Source organism: Heloderma suspectum, chromosome 1 (genome assembly GCF_057233095.1).
Source record: "Heloderma suspectum isolate Gila_16-S chromosome 1, 16-S_ref, whole genome shotgun sequence".
NCBI classification, from domain to species: Eukaryota; Metazoa; Chordata; class Lepidosauria; order Squamata; family Helodermatidae; genus Heloderma; species Heloderma suspectum.
The window spans coordinates 320,958,750-320,978,257 of NC_139458.1; the positions used below are offsets into that span (position 1 = coordinate 320,958,750).

Here is a 19,508-nt window from a genome sequence, read left to right on the forward strand (position 1 = left end):
TTGGAATTCAACACTTCTGCAAGGCTAAAGGTTCCCCATCTGTGCTCTTGAATAAAGAGACTTTTTATTTTGCTAAATCTGTGTCATCCATGTCTGTTGTGTTTTTAACATACACGTTTTTTTTTAAGGGCTTCAAGGCCTGACTCCACATGCCCAAATGGATTTTACTCAGCCTAAACTGAGGCCATGATAAACTGACAGAATATACCTCAGTAGGCTGGCTTGACCAAAAGTCAGACAAGGGAATGGATCAAATGAAATCCTTTTAAGCTGATGTCTCTTCCCTCACCACCCCCCTTTTCCATTTAGTGACAGAGTTTTTGTCAGGTTTTTGGCACTGGCTGTTCCTTGGTGCTGCCTTTCTGTGTTGTGCAATTAAAATGACCGGTTCATCCATGGTGTTATCTAATCTAACTCAGGCCATTTCTAGAGTTCCTGTTCTGTCATCACTGTCTTTTGTTTGGTCCCATTTACAGAGAGTGTACTTTACTCAGCAGATAATTGGCTCATGCTGTGTCTGATAAAAGTATTTTCTTCTGCTTTGGCTCAAGTGACCTGGACAAAAGTCATAACTCATGGATATTTCTGTCTCTATGCATAGGGAGGGGCTGAGTTTATTTTTTTCTCCTTTGCATTGAAGGCATTGTCCATACCAGGTGTTTTTCTTAATGTTTTCAGTAGCTGTAACCAGCTGTGTGCCTCCACAAGTTAGAGCAGTACCCAACATTGCAACTAGAGTGTCTCCTAATAGGTTTTGTCTTCCCTCGGGAAATTTTGTCTTGTTTCTAGGATAGCTTCGGCCAGCCATGACTGGGAATTATAATAAAGTCTACAGTAGAAATAGCGTAAGAAAAGGTCTACCTGCAGGCATAGTTGATAGATATCTTCCTCCCCACATAAAAACCCCAATGTGTTTATTTGTTTAACAGATTTCATACCCAACCTTTAGGGTGACTAACCTCACAGGATGACTTACAATAACCTATACCAACTAAAACACTATAGGCTCATGTTTACACAGAAAAAAGTTCTACAATTCCCAGCATTCCCCAGCCAGTCATAGGCCTTTTTTCAGTCTAAACATGCATAGGATTGCACCCTAAAACAATCACATCTAAAATATATAACTATATAAAATATAGAATAACAGCAGCAGATAAAATAGTTATAAAACAAAACCTTACATCATCCAAAAGCTGACCAGAAAAAAAGTCTTTAGGTTTTTCCTAAAGTCCAATAGAGAGGGGCCATATGTATCTCCTGAGAAGAGAGTTCCAAAGTGATGGAGCCATCACGGAAAAGGCCTTTTCCCTGCTACTCGCCAGTATAATAGTTTTTGCTGAAGGATCAGACATCAGTGACTTAGTAGCTGACTACAAGGTTTGTATGGATGCAGGCAGTCCTTTACATAAGCCTGGCCCCAAAGTTTAGGGTTTTAAAGGCTAAAGCAAGCACTGGGCCCCAAAAAGAAGAGGCATCCAATGTAGCTGGTGCAGAATGGGTGTAATATGACTAGAATGCTTAGCTCCTACAAGCATTATTGGTGCCACATTCTGTACCAATTAAAGTTTCCAGACTGTCTTTAAAGACAGCCCCATGTAGAGTGCATTATAACAATCTAGCCTGGAGGTAACCAAGGCATGTGTTATGGAAGCAAGGTTTGCATTTTTTGGATAGGGCCACAGCTGGCAAACCAGCAGAAGGTGGTAAACACTCTTGGCTACTGCTGACATCTGCACTTCCATAGAAAGTACTGAACCCAGGAGTACTTCCAAGCTTTCCCTTTAGCGAAAGTGCAACTCTATCCAGAACCAGTTGTACACCACCACCACCCTCCAGATCAGCAGATTTCCCAGGCCACAACACTTCCATCTTGTCTGGATTAGGTTTCACTTTCTTTGCTCTCATCTACCTCAAAACTGCTCCCAGGCACCCATTTAGGGGTTCCACTACCTCTTTGGGATTAGGAAATTACGGAGAGAGGTGAGATAGCACAGCCCACTCCATCCATCAGCTGGGACTAACTGCCATTTGTTTCTTCCTCTCTCAGAATGGTAAACCCTATTAGCAGCTGTTCCACCTGGCTGCAGCAGAAGGAGAGATGGGACAGCATCAGCCATGCCCTTGGTTTAGCTGGAACCAACTGCCATTTGGCTCCTCCTCTTCCAGAACTATCATCCATTAGCAGCTGTTTCAACTGGCTGCAGCAGAGGGAGAGGCGGGACTGCACGGCATGCTCCCACTAGCTCAGATGAGAGACGAACTGCCATTTGGATCCTCCTCTCCCAAAACTGTTGCCCTCCATGACCGTTCCACCTGGTCCTTAAACATATATGTAACTTCATGAAGAATTAGTGCCTGAATTTGCTTGTGTTTTATTCTGTCCCCTCCCAATCTCATTTTCTTTTTGTATCACGTCTATTAGAATGTAAGAGTGCAGGCAAGGACTGTGTCTTTCAGTCTTTGCACAGTACCTAGAAAACTTTAGGCACATCTGTCATTATCATCATCTCTGGATTCTGAAGCTACCCACAGGATAAAAGACACCAAGGGTGCTTCTAGATGGTGGGTTTCTAGCACTAACAATCGAAAGGCATTGTGAAGCTTGGTGGACAGAAGAAGATATGGGAAAATACAGGAGGGCTACAAATTGAAGATGGCAGTGTCTGGACCCAGAGTTGGCATCAATGGTAGCATGGTCAGGGACCTGCCAAGCCCGCAACCCAGCAGGAGCCCACTGACTACAGCCCCCTGGATTTGCTCTTCCTTTTCACTACTGCAAACTGCTTGTTCACCTGCCTCTCGCTCTGGCCCAGACAGTGATGGTGGTGAGAAGGAGGAGCAGTAGACGCTATCTGCCTGTCAAGCAAGGAAGTGGTAGCAATGGTGAGAAAGAGAATGAGGAGCAATAGCAGCTGGTGACATTGGCAGTGAGAAGGTAGACTCATTGAGGGACCCATTCAGGGTGTCTTGCCCACGTGCCCTCAGAAACCTGGAGCTGGCACTGTCTGGACCCCCTGCAAAACTCTGTGAATGAGGCAGTGAGATTGCACAGTAAAAGCCTTACCTGGAAGACGACCCCCATTTGGTCTCAAAAACAGAGCAAAGAATTGTTACCAGAAACAGCCAGCTCCCCCTAGTTAGTAGAGGAACAGGTCTGCTGGCAGTCTCTTCCATTTTGCACATGTGTGCCACTGGGTCCTCAGTCATCAGCAGGAGGAAAGCATGCTTAGAGTATACATTTCCCAAGTGTTGCTGGTTGGGAGGAGTTTAATCCCCCTCCCCTGAAGCAAGAAGGGAAGCTACTCTGAAGATAATATGGTATTCCTTTAAAGGTACTGTGGAGTCACATGTTTAAGAAACAGTCACAGATACAGTCTTCATTAGCTGCTATAACTGAATTACATACAGTAGCATGGAAGATATATGGACTCTCATGATTATGTTTTTCATGGTCTGGATGGAAGGAAGCAAAATAAAAAGCAGGATTAGAGGCTGTTCTGGTGGTTATGTTTAGGTCATCCCTAAAAGCAATTTATTTCCTTTAGAGGAACTTTCCTCTGAAATTAAGTTTTCAACAATTTTTAAGCATTAACAGGACAAATGGGCTAATAACTGTGGTTCAGCAGACAGAGTGTTGTTGGAATTCAAAAGACCTGGCTTTAAATCGAGACATATCCATGGAATTCTGATCCCAATGAGCCTGGTGGCTGCATTCTGTACCAGTTGTAACGTTCAAACATTATTCAAAAGCAGTTCCACGTGGAGCATATTACACTAATCTAATCTAGAGTTTACCAAGATATGAATGGTAAAGGCCAGGGCCTTATCTTGTAGGGGAAGATGCAGCTAGTGCACGAGCATAGCTGAAAAAAACACTCTGTGTAAGAGCAACCACCTGAGTATCAAGGAGCAAGTCAGATCGAGGAGGACACCCCACGTGGTGGTTCTGTGCCTTTAGGAGCAGGGTGATCCCATTGGGAATTGCCCCTCTCAGATCAGCAGGCCCAGTAACCATAAGCACATACATCTCATCTGGATTGACCTTTAGTTTAGAGCCGACTAGGAAGCCCCGCTCTTAGTGCTATCTTTCCATTTACCACCATGCAGGACCGGGAAACACACAAAGATCAAGAGAGGCTATATCCACACACATGTACAAACACACACAAGACCAGGATCTACCAGGGTATCAGGACTTTCTGTCTAGACTATTTAACCTTATGATGGGCAATAAAAACCTTTCCCCCTCTTTCTCCCCCACTCATCTTCTCTGACCCCCTCCTTTCCTCTCTGTCTCTTCCCCCCCCTCCCCTTTGTCTCTTTCCTTTTAGAAAGAAAATCACCCCCACACCATGCAATTAGGCTTAGAAGAAAAATGTCTTCCATTGGCACCAATGGACACTCAGGGATCTGGGAAATAGATTGCCGGTCAGGGCCCTCTGATCCCAGGCGTAACAATTCCCCTTTTGGTCTCTATCGACCCTTGGGCACAGTGAAAGCACACTTTAATTGGAATTAGCTCCTTGCAGTGTAATGTTGCCATACACAAGCAGTACGATAAATGCATGTTTTCACTTCATACATTACAGAGGAAAGGCAAGTACATGCTAAATCTTTAACATAAGCCTGTGTGTGTGTTTTTTTAATTAATATGTGGTGGCCTTTGGTGAGTCACTTTTGTGAGGATTGGTGCCATAAGGTTTATAAAGGGGATGGAACATAGCTTAGTGGAAGAGCACAGGTTTTGCATGCGGAAGATTCCTGGGCTCAATGCTTGGCACTGCCTGATAAAAAAAAGGATCAGACAGCAGGATGGGCTCTGTCTTAGTCCTCGGGAAGTTGCTGCTAGTCAAAGTAGACGACACTGAGCTAGATGGGGAAATCATCTGACTAGTATAAGGCAGCTTCCTAAAGCTCCTTGGACGTACAAGTACTATAAAAATGAACATTAACGACCATCTCAAGAACAGGTTGGCCTAGTTGTTTGAGGGGGGGTTTTTTAACACCTCCTCTAGCCTTTTGAGGTAATCTTAAGCAGCAGGTGCAAGTTCACTTTCCAGTCAGCTTACTTGAAATGCCCCAAACCTGTGAAGAGCAGTCCCTGAACACCAGTACCTACAAGGTGGGGTTGGGGAAGAGGAGGAAGATACAGACTTTTCTCAATACTTCAAAGCCTTTCCAAAGGCAAAATCCTAGAGGCGGGGGTGGGGAGTGGAGGGAGTAAAACTAGCTCCCCAGATGAGGCTGAATTACATTTTCTACAAAAGTCCTGGTTTCAACATCCAGTGTGGTTAGTTGAAATGCTTTCTTTTGATAACCAGTGGGTATAGCATACAGCAATGGCAAACCACCCCGCTATAGTCTGCCATGAAAACGCCAGCGCAAGCGGCGTCCCTCTAGGGTTCAGTAATGATCCAGTGCTTGCACAGGAGGAACCTTTCCTGAGTGCCTCCAGACTACCATGATTATTTCATCATGCCATGATGTCATGGCATGGTACAATCCCTATGAAGCTAAGTATGTTAAGCCGTTTGTGGCCACCATACTCTGGATAAACTGCAAAAACTCAGTTTGAGATATAGGGTTGTATCTAACTTTAGTCTAACTTAAGTCCTATTTATTTTAGTGGATCCACTCTAAGTAGGGCTAACATTGGATACAACCCATAGTGGCCACAGAGTCCATCATGTGTTGAGCTTCTTCTAGAAATGGAGATCTGTGGGGAAATTCACCGCATGAGAACTGCAGATATCACCATACTATTAGTCCACTGACACTATAGGAATATTAATAAGAGCTACTATATCATCAGATGGAGGTGTGTTTCCTCTCAGCTGAGGTGGTGGTGGTTGCTATTTAAATATCAGCTTTAATGCCAGGTAGTGGCTTATTCTGAATCTGTATATATTATAGTGAATTAGCATGTGTAAAGGAGTGATGCCCAGAATGTGTTTTCCGTTGGCTTTAGTTTTGTTTACTGTTTATGAATGAGAACTTTGGTTAACTTACTGCTGTTGATTTCAGGAATCTTTGGCAGAACTGTAATAAGATTGCCAAATATTGGGAAATGGTGAGATTTAATTGAATAACTATAATGTGACCTGTCCCTGGAATCAGTAAACATTTTGTCAAGTTGTTTAAAAGATATAGTCAAGAGGAACAACTTTGAATTTATTTTAACTTTCATTGATTTTTAAAGTGTGTTCTTTGCTGGAAATAAATAAACTAAAGCCATATATATGATTTAAAATATGAGTGGCCCTGTGGATGTTTTGGTACAACTCCCACCAGCTGCAACCAGCATGGCCAGTGGTCGGGGATAATGGGAGTTGTTGTTCAAAACGACTGGAGGGCTGCAACATATGCCAGTTATATTAATGTATGTGTTTGCTTTGTTAAATGTGACCCAGGTTAATAGGGTTAATAGAGTGTTAGTGAGTGAGTGTAAGGTGGGAGGGGCTTGTGTGTGTGTGTGTGTGTGTGTGTGTGTGTGAGGATTCTGAGGTTATAAAAGGACTGAACTGACAATTAGACATTAGATAGCGCCTTAGGGACTGAGGAAGCTATATCTAGTTTGTGGGGGTTTGGGAACTAGGTTTTAGAAGGGTAGAGTAGGTAGTTTAGGACAAATAATTTATTTTTTAACAATAATATATTACTCTCCTTTTATTAAATGATTTCTGTTTGTTTGTTTTTAATACAAAATCCCACATGTTGGTTTGTCTGATTGCTCTGCCATTAGAAACATATTTCCTTGTTACTTCTCCCGTATTGGGTAGAGGGAACCAATTAGGCTTATTGAGTGCCTTTTAACCCAGAGAGAAAAAGGGGCTGAAGCAGTGTGTGTCAGTGAGGACAACTGACCCAGCAGAGGCAGGCATCATGAGGGGGCTTTCTTCTCAGTTTCATCAGGTAGAAGCTAGAGAAGGTATAACCCAGGGCAGGAACATCAGAAGGGCGCTAGGTTGGGGAAGGGTGCTCTAGTCTATTGAGCCACGGGACAGGTAGCAACACTATGTAGGAGAGGTATGGAGGTATATGGGCCTCTTTGCCATACTCTTCCCATTGACCATCTAGGCATTCTACAAGCTTCCTCAACCACAATATATGGATGGTGTTTGGCTTGGTAGGTCAGAAGTTGGGCAGGTCTATTGCCATTTGGGCAGGTCTATTCTTGCCATTTGGAAATGTATCATTATGAGATTTAAGAAGCTGATTATAAAACATCTTTGAAGTATCTGTGAAAAGATCAACCCTCTTACATTAAATGGCCATCACATTCCCAGCAGCAGTTGACATTTCAGGATTCCCCAGCACTGCTGCTGTGAATGGCCCATGGTTATTCCAGGGACTCCAGAGAAAACAGCTGTTGGGAAGCTGCCCCTACAACTGCTTAGAAGAATTGCTTTATTGTGATGCTCCAGTGCAATTCCTATCCTGTGCCTGAGTTATCCAAGTAAGGGCACAATCCTATGCATGTTTAGACAGAAAAAAGTCCTACACCTCCCAGCATGCCCCAGGCAGCATAGCTGACTGGGGCATGCAGGGAGCTGTAGGACTTTTTCCTGTCTAAATACGCATAGGATTGCGCCCTAAAGCAAGTAAATTTAGAGCAAGGTCATTAATTGTAGTGCAGTCCTATACATGCCTGATCAGAAGCTGATCCCATTGAGTTCAGTGGAATCCATTCCCAGGTAAATGTGCATAGGATCGCAGCCTTAGTTAGGACTTGGCTAATGCTAGCAATAAAAGGTCTTTTTTTTTCTTACATGTCTGTTGTGCCACTTAGCCCCTAAAATTAGATTGAATTTGCTTTCATGAGGCACAAGGCTGTTTTGCAACCTTAATAGAATGTATATATTTGTGCTGAAGAACTGTAGCTTGTTGCTCTTTTGTTGCAGCCCTTATGAACAACAATACGAGTTAAGAGTATTGTTGGAGTTTAAATGTTCATTTGTCATTTACTTGTCAGCTCTGCTAACACTTTTCTTTAGAAGCATCTTACACGATATTACACAGTACCAGAGAAATACGACACAATGCTGCAACCATAAAAAAGAAAATAAGTTTTTCCCAAATCTGTTTACATAAAAAAACAATGAAATTTCATTATGGTCAGGGATCAAAATAGGCTTAGTTCTCCTTCCAGCTGTGTGTGTGTTTTCCTGATGGTTTGTGGATCAGAACCCCACCCTGCTCACATACAATGATTACTGTCCTATCAGTGTGGAGCTTTGTATACTCCTGGTACTGTGATTGTCCCCCTAGTTAATCAGAATCCCTTTCTTCAGTGTGGCTGAAGGAGCAGGGGTCATGGTGGTTAAGGAATAGTTACCTAGAACTCTCCATTGACTCCAGTTAGGAGTGTGTTTTACATTTGTCATTACATGTAGCCAAGCCAGGGCAAGACTATAATTAGATCTTCCCCAACGTGTCCCCACATTTTCTTCCTGCCCTGGCAATGTTCCACTGGAATAAGGGGTCAGCCCTACAGTTAAGCAGTTGGCAGATATTGGGGGACAGCAGCCACCCCTCCTGTGTCCCCATCATCCAGCAGGGGCAATGCTTGCTTGTTGCTGGCCTGGGCTGACTTGCAGGGTGTCACTCCTAGTTGCCTTCTCCATATGTGTCACGGGGAGCACAGTTGAGAAGGGCCCCTGATCAAGTGAGCGGGTAGAGCCCAGGCCATGCAGATGTGTTGCCCTGCTTACACTAAGCACCCCTGCAGTATTTGGCTGGGCAGCAGACTGTGAGCAGGTGCCAGGTGGAGCTGTGAGTGAGTGGAATCCAGGGGTTTGAGGACAGGGGTTTGGCCCCTAAGCTAACCTGCTGTTCTCAGGTACGGTGGAGAACTGTTCTGTTGCCAGTATTGAAGTAAGATTCGGTTTACAGTCCGGTCAGCTTTTGTATGCGGAAAGGTAGACCGCCATCTTGTCCTTCACTTCAAGTAGCAAAATGTCTTGGAACAGCCCTGTACATATTGCCTGCACACCAGTGAACAAAGCTGGCTTAAATTCACTATACCATTCACTAGCTTCTTGCACTGATGAAGTGGAATTTAGTAGTGATCATCCACCCAGTGTGTATAAGTTCACACTGTACTAGGACCAATTCAGAGAAACTCATAATATTCCAAGACTGCCTGCTTTCAAATATTTAGAAAAATTAATCGTTGTGTAAATTGCAGAAGACATGGCTAAACCTTTTATAAGATGTAGAACATTTCTAGATAAAAGGAAACTAAGGATCCAATTTATCAAATATACCTTGACTATGGATAGTTGACCTAGGCACAATCCTATGGCCGCTAGTCAGCAGCTAGATGGTCATAGGATAGGTTGGTTCCTGGGAACCAAGCTCGTCGGGTCCCTGAGAACCGACCTCCACCCCCTCCCACGCTACCTCATAGGCAGCGTGGAACAGCTCCACACTCAGAAAAGGAGCGCACAGAGGTGAAAACAGGGCGTTCCTGGGGGCATGCCGGGGCGGGGAGGGCGGAAGTGCCATTCTGATGCTTCTTATGTGTCGTCCGGCATCCCCCCGCGCCCCGTGTTCCAACTTCCCATGGCTAGACAGCTGTCTAGTTGCGAATGCAGGGCAGCTGAAGCGCGGAGGGGACAATCCCCTCCGCAGTTCTCCTGCCCTGCATTGGATAGGCGGTCGCCTCTTGAGTTCGGAGGTGGCCGCCTATCCCAACAGGATTGGGCCCTTAGGTTGCTATCCTATGTATGTTTAGACAGAGTTGTAGGACTTTTTTCTGTTTCAGCATGCATAGGGTTATGCCCTTAGAGACAGAACCAGCCTTTGCATTGTCTTGGGGTGGGGAGAAATATTTAGCCAGGGAAATCTCCCTCAAGCAATTGGAAAGACACATGGAGAAATTATGTTTCGTGCTTTGTTTCTCTCACAGCTAGATAAAACCTTTATAAAGGAATAGGACCTTTATAAGGAATAATATAAGGAATGTATAAAGAATAGATTTTAGCATGTGCTTAGCTCCTCCAGTGAAATCAATGGGAAATTGAAGTGCTTAACAAAACCGAAGTGCTTAACTTTGGCTGGGTCATGCTCCAACTTTTAACCCTTTATTGGTAGGCACCTTGATACACAATAAAATGTCTTTTCTAAAAGAAAAAGAATGAAACAATATCGGCAATGTTTGCTTTGTATATGTATGTATGACACAGGAAATACAGATATTGCCCGTGTTTGCATGGGTAGATAAAATGCTCTAATGTTTTTATGGTTTCCTCTTCTTAGCTATGTAGAAGAAAATCTTCATCTTTGCAAAATATAACAGCCTGAAATATATTTTATGAAAACAAAACTTATAGTAAGATTCAAAAGATGGTGTCAAGTATTCTAGAAAATACACAGGTATGGTTAGTATTTTGCTCTTTTAAAAACATTCATAAACTAAAGGTATCACTTCCTCAGTCACAGCTCTTTATTTATAGCTCTTAATTTCCTTTCCTGTAGTCATGTATTACCTATCTTTTGTCTCGCCTTTTGAAAACCTCTTGAGTGTTCTGCTCACATTGAACTGCCCTCGGCACCAATCACCATGATCAGGGGCACATGAGTTTCCCGTTGCCAGCAGTGGGAGCAAAAAAAAATCCAGTAACTCGTGGGAGAGATTTCATTTTTACAGTCGAGTGGCCAGCCAGTTGTTACACTAGGTGGTTGACTAGAGGGTCAACAATATCCTTTACATTTAAACAAGGAGCAAAAAAAATTGTACTACTCTGAAGATAATCACGTCTTTAATTGGTTGATATTTTGGCATATCGTGGAGTTGTTCTAAAGAGCCCCTTATCCAATATAATAACAGTTTTGAGGATTTGTGTGTGTGTGTGTTTTAAAAAAAAGCTCAATAGGAAGAAAGTAGCAAGGAACTGAGCAACTTAAGATTTGGAATCTTAAGGACCAGCTGGGGAATTGAAAATGCTGTAGCAGCAGTACTTGTGGTTAAGTATTTCCATGCTTTGTTCTGAAACGGCTGAGAGCAACTTGGCAGCTCCACACTGGCCAAGAACTCTTTGATCAGAGAGAAAGTTATGTTTTTGTATCCTTAAGCTCTGAGGCAGCATGCTTTCTTTCTGTCCCGTCAACCAGGAGGAGTTAACTGCAACTCTTGTTTTTGAAGGGATCAACCCATGTTGTTTTTTTAATTCTTCTGTTTAGATTTTTAAAAACATTAATGCAACTGATAGCTGGAAACTTTAATTTCTTTAGAGTTAGCTGACCCTGTACTGTAAATTGTGAGCTCATTCCACCCACTACCAAGCACTTTTATGTTTCATGAATTGTCATGAATTTCTATAGTACAGTTAACCATATGCTTAAATCTCTTCCAGTGGAATAAACAGGCTTTAAAAGTGCTTAATTTTAGCTAGTTCAGGCCCTATTTTTGGCTGTTATTAAGATGAATGGGAATGATTCCCTTGAGTTGTCTTTTTTACAATTTTATTTTTCAGGGAGAGGGACTTGGCAAGTATTGACCAAGGTTACCTTTTTCTCTTCCATGCCCCAAATTCTAGAAGAACATGGAATGTAAGTTGGTGAATTGTATATACACCCAATGCAGTGTATATGTATATGTTAGTCTGAATACATATAAATGTACAATTTTCTTGCTCTTTTTATATGTGTGTATTGGAGATACCTAACGTTTTTCACCCTTTGGATGCTTCTACCTTTAATAGTTGTGTAGATGAGGGGATTTTGGCAAGTGCGATAACAAGAAAAGCTGCACTTGCCGAAATTTCCTCATTAAATTCTGAAATTAGGTACAGTAGTCCTAACTTTGAAACTTGGTGGCCATCCATGATTTTATGTGTTATATATTTAAATGATTCGTATATTTGGACTTCTCAAGTGTCCCAGCCTTAAAACTTGCTGAACCAAGCACATACAGTAAGTGCTGCAATTGTGCAATGTCATAAAGAGTTGTATCCAATGTTAGTCTTTCTTAGAGCAGACCCATTGAAATGAATGGGACTTAAGTTAGACTAACATTGGATACAATCCAAATGTGTCATCATATAGGCATTGTAGTAATATAACTCCAACACTGTAGGCAGCTGCGTGGGTACAATATTCATGATACGGGTTGAAAAAAGCATTTTCTCCTGCCTTTTGTGTTCTAAAACTAGCTGATTGTATAAAAATGCAGCATAATGGTCACAGTCCAATGAGGCTACCACATGTATGATGCAAACAGGACTTTCTCATCACTAACTGTGGCAGGGAAGAGGGTATGCTCATAGGAGCTTGGGAACCATAACCAGTGGTAGATAGCCTCATGCTAGTAATGGTGGTCTACTCTATAGCCACACACACACTATGTCAATATAGAGTCTCAGATGCAACTGAAACTTTAAGGTAATTCCATTACTAAGTGAAAACCATGCTTTCAGCAGTGGAAGGGTTGGCCTGAAAAAGACTTTTAATTAGTGCTGCAACTAATTTTAATTTCCTCCCATCCTAATTACTTACAGAAGGAAACTATAAAAGATCTCATTCACATCATCCAAACTTGTACAATTAGTTCTGAAAGATTAAACTTTTGTTCTAGGGATTTGCTGCCAAGATACAGTTGTTCAGCCAAAGAAAACAAAATAAAAATCCCTTAGATACCCATTTACGTATTGTTTTAAGGATATACAAGGGCTGGGTTTCTCCTTGTACCTCCCCCATTTTTTTACATACAAAACAAAGTGTGCACGCAACTGTGAAGAAAACAGGAACAGCTAAAATTTAGCAGCTTTCCAGCATGCTTTTTACAGCTACCATATTCATAATTCAGCACTTTGGAGCTGCTCATTGTACTTTCAGAAATAGCGGTCTAGTTAGCAGCCTGATCTGCAACGCATGGAATACAGAGTACTTGAATTCAAGGGTGCTTCCAGATGAGGCTTTTGTAGTGCCATTGCCTTGCTTCATTCACAGAATTTTACAGGGGCTAGGCGTAGTTGTCTTCCATTCATAACCCACCCATGTTTCTCCACCGTTTCCACCATCTCTTTCCTTAATACAGACAATTCGTTAAGGAAAATAGACAGAATTGCTGCACCATGCCTTCTGATTGCTAGGGGCCCACCATCTGGAAATGGCCACAGATAGTCTCAATCTAACTCTTTATGCACTTTAAAAAAGGTACTTGTGCGTGACTAGTTGTGCCAAAATGTTGATGAAGACGCACATTAAAATGCATGTTAAAATTCATTTCCAGGTGAAAGTAATGCAGTGCAGATAGGTAGCATCTTATATTGGGATGCACATTCCAAAGTGCATCCAAATTACACCCATGTAAATGGTCCGCCCTGATGCTGCAGGGAATATGCACACCCACCCATGGATCTCCTAAGTTGGATTGGGGCAAGTCCCATCCATTTGCTTAAGTAGGACTAAACTGAGGAACAAAGTGCCTCACCCCCACCCCAATGTAGACAGCAACTCAGGGGCACATTTAGTGGGACAGAGGTTCCTAGCGTGCCACAGATTTGCCTAAGGTCCACCAAGCAGAGCCAGGTGCAAAATAACAGTGTAGAATCAGTTAGTTACATAGGAAACTGGCTTATACTGAGTCAGACCATTGGCCCATCTAGCTCAGTATTGGCAGCACTGACTGGCAGCAGCTCTCCAGGGCTTCAGGCAGGATTCTTTCCTACCTCTTCTTGGAGAGTTCAGGGATTGAACCAGGGACCTTCTGCATACAAAGCAGGTGCTCTACCACTGAGCTACACCCCTCTCCACAAAGTACTCATGGGGTACTTGTTGCACCTCATGAACCAAATGCTGGGATGACTGCTCTCACACTCCTTCCACATAAATCCTCTGGTGTCTCTCCTCGCCCCCTGCCCCCCTCAAATTTTCTTCATTTTAGGGCAGGATTTCTTTTGTTGCTGCTAAAACAAAAAAAAATTCTGTCAAGGCCTGTATTCTGTCTGGGGTGACCTGTTGGGGGTCGCATGCCAATGTCGAGTGGGGCCCTTTTCTTGCTCTCTGCTCAAGGCTCCCCATTTCCCACTTTCCCCACTTACAGGAATATTGCTCCACACACCATACGCGCATCTTTCGTCAAGAGCTGGCCAGCCAACCCTCATCAGACTAAACCTCTTAAGATCCCTACCAGGGACCAGCCGTCCCCTTTCTCACCATCCTTCTCTGCCTTTCATCCAACTTTCTCTTTGTTTATGGTTGTCTCTGTGGTCCATAGTTGCCTTTCTCTGCCTTTTCCATTCCTCCTTCCCTCAGCCGGTGATTAAGAGAGAGCCTGCAGTGTCTGGAAAGCTATCCAGTGCTGCAGGCTGCATGAAATTACGCTTAGGGCCACATGCCGCCCACAGTCTGTGAGTTCATCACCCCAATGTTAAACTATTGGAAGTCAGAAACTCTTGCCAAATAGATTACAAATAATCCAACAATCCACCAGTAGATCCCAATCTACCTTCTCCTTGCACCCAGTTCATACCACAAAAGATCCTTGATAGGTGCCTATCCAGGTCTTCTCCTGAAAATCTACAAGGAAGTAAATTCCATAACATCCCATTTTTACCCTAAGGCATTCTCACACTTCATTTCATTTATTATATTTCTATAACGCCCCATAGCCGACGCTCTCTGGGCAGTTCATAAAAATTGTGAACCGCCCAGAGACTTTGACTTTTTCTTAAACATCTCTGTGATATGAATCATTTATTGACAAGAATATACATTAGGTTTATCTTCCACCCTCTGTCCCACATATTCTACATTCACACATGGTGTAAGGAGGATGAGAAAAGCTTAAAGTCAGTTTTGGATACTTTGTGTGGAAACAGCCTTATGCCATTGCTGAACTGCTTTGTTGTAAGGCAAGGCTTTTAAATGTTTAAGGAAATCTACCACCCTATGACCTAAAACTGTTGTTTCTTCTCCTGTCCTCAGTAAGCCGGGTCACACAGTCTCCTTCTGCTTTCTGAATTACTTTTAAATATATGAAAATAACCACTATATTTTTCCTTCATCTATGACCATTTCTGCAGGGCAGGGAGAATAGAATTCCACCCAGGGAAAGATGGGATTCTGGAGTAATGGGGCCTCCATTCCATATCCTGTAATCCAGTACTGCTGCCTCATCAGGCAACAACAAAGCTGTATTGAATTTCAGAGGGAAGACAATTAATGTAAACTGACTACAGTTTGCCACGAATATTTTTTTCCACTACAGTAGTATATTAGACATCTTGGGAACTAAGACAGCTTTGAAAGCACTACATGGCTTGTTTGACAGGAAAAGGCAGGGCAGGAAGAAAGGAAGTAATAAGGAGGTACGTTTTTCTCACATTAAGCTGTTGCAGGTTTTCCTGCAGAAATGATGTGTAGTCTTGAGTTCAGTGGGAGGGGAGAGCAAGAAGTAATATATGTGCACAAAAAATATGGCAGAAGCATTGTGTTTGCTTTTTTTAGGCAAAAAGCAACCGTTTGTTTGAAAGTGTCCTTCGGAAGGAGTGTAATAAACAACGCCATCACAATGAATCCTCTCTTTCTTTGCGTGCAGTTGTCACTAGAGATTTGTAACTCTTTTCTTGGTTCATTGTTCCCTGGCCAGTGTGTACTCTACATTCAGTGGTGCCAGAATTAAGATGAAGCCTGCCTGCTTCAATAAGGCTGCTTTGTTGTCAAAATGGCAATACTTGTATAGAAATTTGGATTGACTCCAACAGAGCTTGCACGATACACAGCAATACTATTGTCATGTGATCCCCTCTATTACTTACAAACAACCTTTTCTCAAAAGAGGTCCTTTTTCTCAGCCCTCCTTCTCCCCTCCACCAAAAAACCAGAAAGTTAATTCTATGTGTAACTTACTATGAGTTTTTATAATTGAGTAGCGTAACAAGATCAGATTCTGTTGATGCTGGAGTAAGCTATGATAGAATTGTGCCTGTTTCATTTTACTTAACTTTTGATTAACTTGAAGCAGATCACCCATGTGTTCTATCTGGGCCTGTGCATGAAGACGTTGTGTGGGATGCTTGTAAGTACAAGGAAGAAGAGTGTATTGGATTGTTTTCTGTGTCACTGAAAAACACACATTAAAATGGTATTTCTGTATTACATGCAACTCATGTAATATATAGTCATGTATGACTGCCACACATCCCCCCGCCCCCCGTGTGACATGTAGTGAGAAGCTGGAGTTGGTCTCTTGTTTTCCAGCACATATTCACTGTACGTGTGATTATCATATCTAATCATTTATGAAGTGGCCTGACTCCCATCCCATATCTTCGTTTCTTTTATCCATGTACCGTGAAGATGGTAAAACGACAGATTCAACTAAGTTGCCCTCTTCCATGGCCCCACCATTTTCCCCCAACCACTGCGGTTTGGGTGGTTTCCTGGGTTTTGTACCATTTTCTCCATTCTAAAAGGTTGAAATGCCTCTTGGAAGGCTTTGATACTGGCAGTGAGCTTTAAGCTAAAATATGCTGATAGTTTTGAATATCTGCCCCTGCCCCCTTTGCCTTTGGCCCCACTCACCACTGGAATGCGACCCTTGAGAACTTCTCTGAAATGGAATTTGGCCCTTGGGCTGAAAGAGGCTCAACAACGCTGCCGGGGCCAGCTTCAAGGGTAGGCATGGTTGGGCACCTGTCGAAAGCTCACAACCCCGCCGGGGCCCACTGACAAGAGTCCCCTGGAGTTGCTACCCCTTTTCACCATTACAACCTCCCTCTCGCTCTGTCCCGAGACAGTGGTGGTGGTGAGAAGGAGGAGCAGGAGATGCCACTGCCAACTTGCTCACTAGTTCTCTGCCGGTCAAGCAAACAATGACGAGAAAGAGGATGAGGAGCAATAGCAACTGGTGACAATGATGATGAGAAAGTAGACTCACTGAGGGATGGGGCCCATTGAGGAAGTCTTGCCCATGGGCCCTCAAAAACCTAGAGGCACCACTGACCCCTGCTTTAAATGGTAGACTCGATTGCAAAAAACACATTTGCCATATACATGCCTCTGAGAAGCCTGGCCCAATCAGGGCTCCTCAGCACATATGCATGGGTATTTAAAGCCCAAGGTATGACAGTCTTACTTCACATGTTTGGTATAGGGAGCGCTGGTGCAACACTGGTCTGAGTTTGACAGTTGTGTTTACTGCATAAAATGTGTACCAGCAACACGTGAAAAAGCAATATCATCATCATCATCCATGAATCATAGTGGTTGGGTGTCTGCTGTCCACGTCACTGAGTTTTGTGACAACTTGAAAGTTGTTGTTAGCGTTTTTATTCCGTTCTTCAGCTGAAAAAGGTTCCAAGGGTGCCTTACATTAATAAGACAGTTCCTGCCTTCAGGCTTACAATCTAAAGGATACAAAAAGGAAAAGGGATTGGAAGGAAAGAGGAAAATATATGCTCATGGACCTGGGAGGCAACCAAAGTAAGGGAGATTGCAGTTATTGAAAGGGGAAATTCTGATGCAGTTTTTCCCCTCCTTCAGTTGAGCACTAATCAGAATGTAGAATCCATGTGAATTTTTTCAAATAAAGAATTTAATATTCTGCTTATGGATCTCAAAATCCATTTGATTTTTCATTCCAGCACAAGCATTTTCAAGTGGGTACACCCACAAGTAGACTTCGATTAAGGTAAAATGTTACTTTGGAATCTGTCCAAATCTAGAAAGAAGGAGAAAGCTAAGTGAAAAGCTGCATTCTCTTGCCACTTGAAAATACACATCCACATATTTTTAAAACATTAGCATATAACTAGTATTGAATTGTTGAAATTCAGAGGATGAGCTCAATAATTGGTGCCATATATCTTAATGACAAATACTGCAAGCAAGAGTCCATATATGACTGTTTATGCTTATGAAGGAATAATCTCGATTGAACTTACTGCAAGTGCTACATTTACAGTTTTTAGCTGGCATAATCCCATGGAAATCAATAAACCATTGTGAGTATGCGACTCATAAAAGTGGGTTGCTGTGGTTAACAAATGAGTGTGAACCTTTTGTGTGACCATAGAAAATTGAGTCATGGTTGGATTCGCTTATCATTATATACATTAACATGAGAAAGGGCCTTCTTGGTGGCTGCTCCCAGGCTCTGAAACTCCCTGCCAAGGAGGGCCACACTAGCTCCATCTTCTTGGTTCTTCTGCCAGGATGCAAATTTCATTCAGACACACTTTTAAGCTGACTTGTTTGCTGAAGTAGGTTTTAAACATTGGGGGCTGTTTATTGTTTTATTAATGTGTTTTTAATATGTTTTCTTTTTGAGTTTATGTTTTCATTATAATTATGTATTTTATCTTGTATATTATTGTGGTTAGGCCCCTTTAGCACTATTTTGTAGTGGAAGGGTGGGGTATAAATTTAATAAATAAATATATAGAAACACTGAAAATCACAGCATAGGATGTCTCAAAAAACACAGCCTTTTATAAAAGCTTGGGATAGGATCACTAGGCATCCTATTTCTGTGACAATAGAACTGAGAGAGAGTCCAATCAAAATTGCCTACCTTTTTAAAGTGAGCAATATAAATGCCAGTTTATGACTAATTACTGCTTGCTGATCTTTAAAAACACACACATACAACAGGCAATTGGAGGGTGAGTTATCTCTGGAAACGGAAACTAAAAATACAACACCTGTTTGATTCAGTAACTTGTATTGTGAGTAGTCCGTATGCTGGCTCTGTTTCAGTGTTGCCAGTTCATAAACACAACTGCTGCACTTTTTGCAGTGTGGCCCTTTGTGTAAAATATTTTAAAGGCCTTTTAAAAACTGTGCTTTCTGATTGTGTTTTCACACAATAATTGCACAGTGGTAGAAGCTCACAACTGTTTTCTACCATGTCCTCACTTACAAGTGAGTAGTTTACGTATAAAGAGTACGTTATTAGGAAATACTGAGCTCTGTGATCTGTCCTTTTTATAGGAGGAAAAAATGCTGATGGTAAACTCACTAGCTTTTTATTTTGAGCATGAGAAAAGCTATGTTCTTGGTAAGGATTTGTTATAATCTAGCAGAAGCCAAGGATGCCATATCCATAACTCTTCACACAAAAAATCCCTGTTTTGATAGGAGAAAAGGCCAGTAATAGTGCAAGTGGTCAGCTTCTAAGAATATCCCTTGTGCCACCATTGCACATATTTTCAGCCCAAATCCCTTTAGTTCTCCACACTCATCTCTGAAGAACTTCGTATTTGCCACCTTGCCCTCCAAAATCCCTTCACATGCCCAAACAGGCCCCCTCGAATCTCACCAGTCTAAACATTATCTGAGTCTCCTTTTCCACTGACCATCGATCATAACCACCCATTCCACACCCTCGTTCCTGAACTTTTTACGTGAATTAGCAATGTTTATTCCAAATTTGATGCAAATTGCAAATTCCACATTCCTTGATACCCGCTCTGCAAACTTAAATGGAATTGGCTGGTGTTGAGAAAGCTGCTTCAAATCATAGAAATAAGGGAGTGATCACTCTTCCTTATTTCGGG

General features: G+C 42.4%; 1 protein-coding gene and 1 long non-coding RNA gene across 2 annotated transcripts in view; one reads left to right on the plus strand and one right to left on the minus strand.

Annotated features, from left to right (window-relative positions):
• FOXO3 (forkhead box O3) overlaps nucleotides 1-19,508 on the plus strand; it is a 153,755-nt gene that overhangs the window by 50,976 nt on the left and 83,271 nt on the right. The window lies entirely within an intron of this gene.
• The window catches only part of LOC146359401 (uncharacterized), a 40,420-nt gene continuing 27,200 nt past the window's right edge, over nucleotides 6,289-19,508 (minus strand). Inside the window, exon 3 of the long non-coding RNA XR_014786645.1 lies at nucleotides 6,289-17,671. This is a non-coding gene — a long non-coding RNA (uncharacterized LOC146359401). The remainder of the gene's footprint in view (nucleotides 17,672-19,508) is intronic.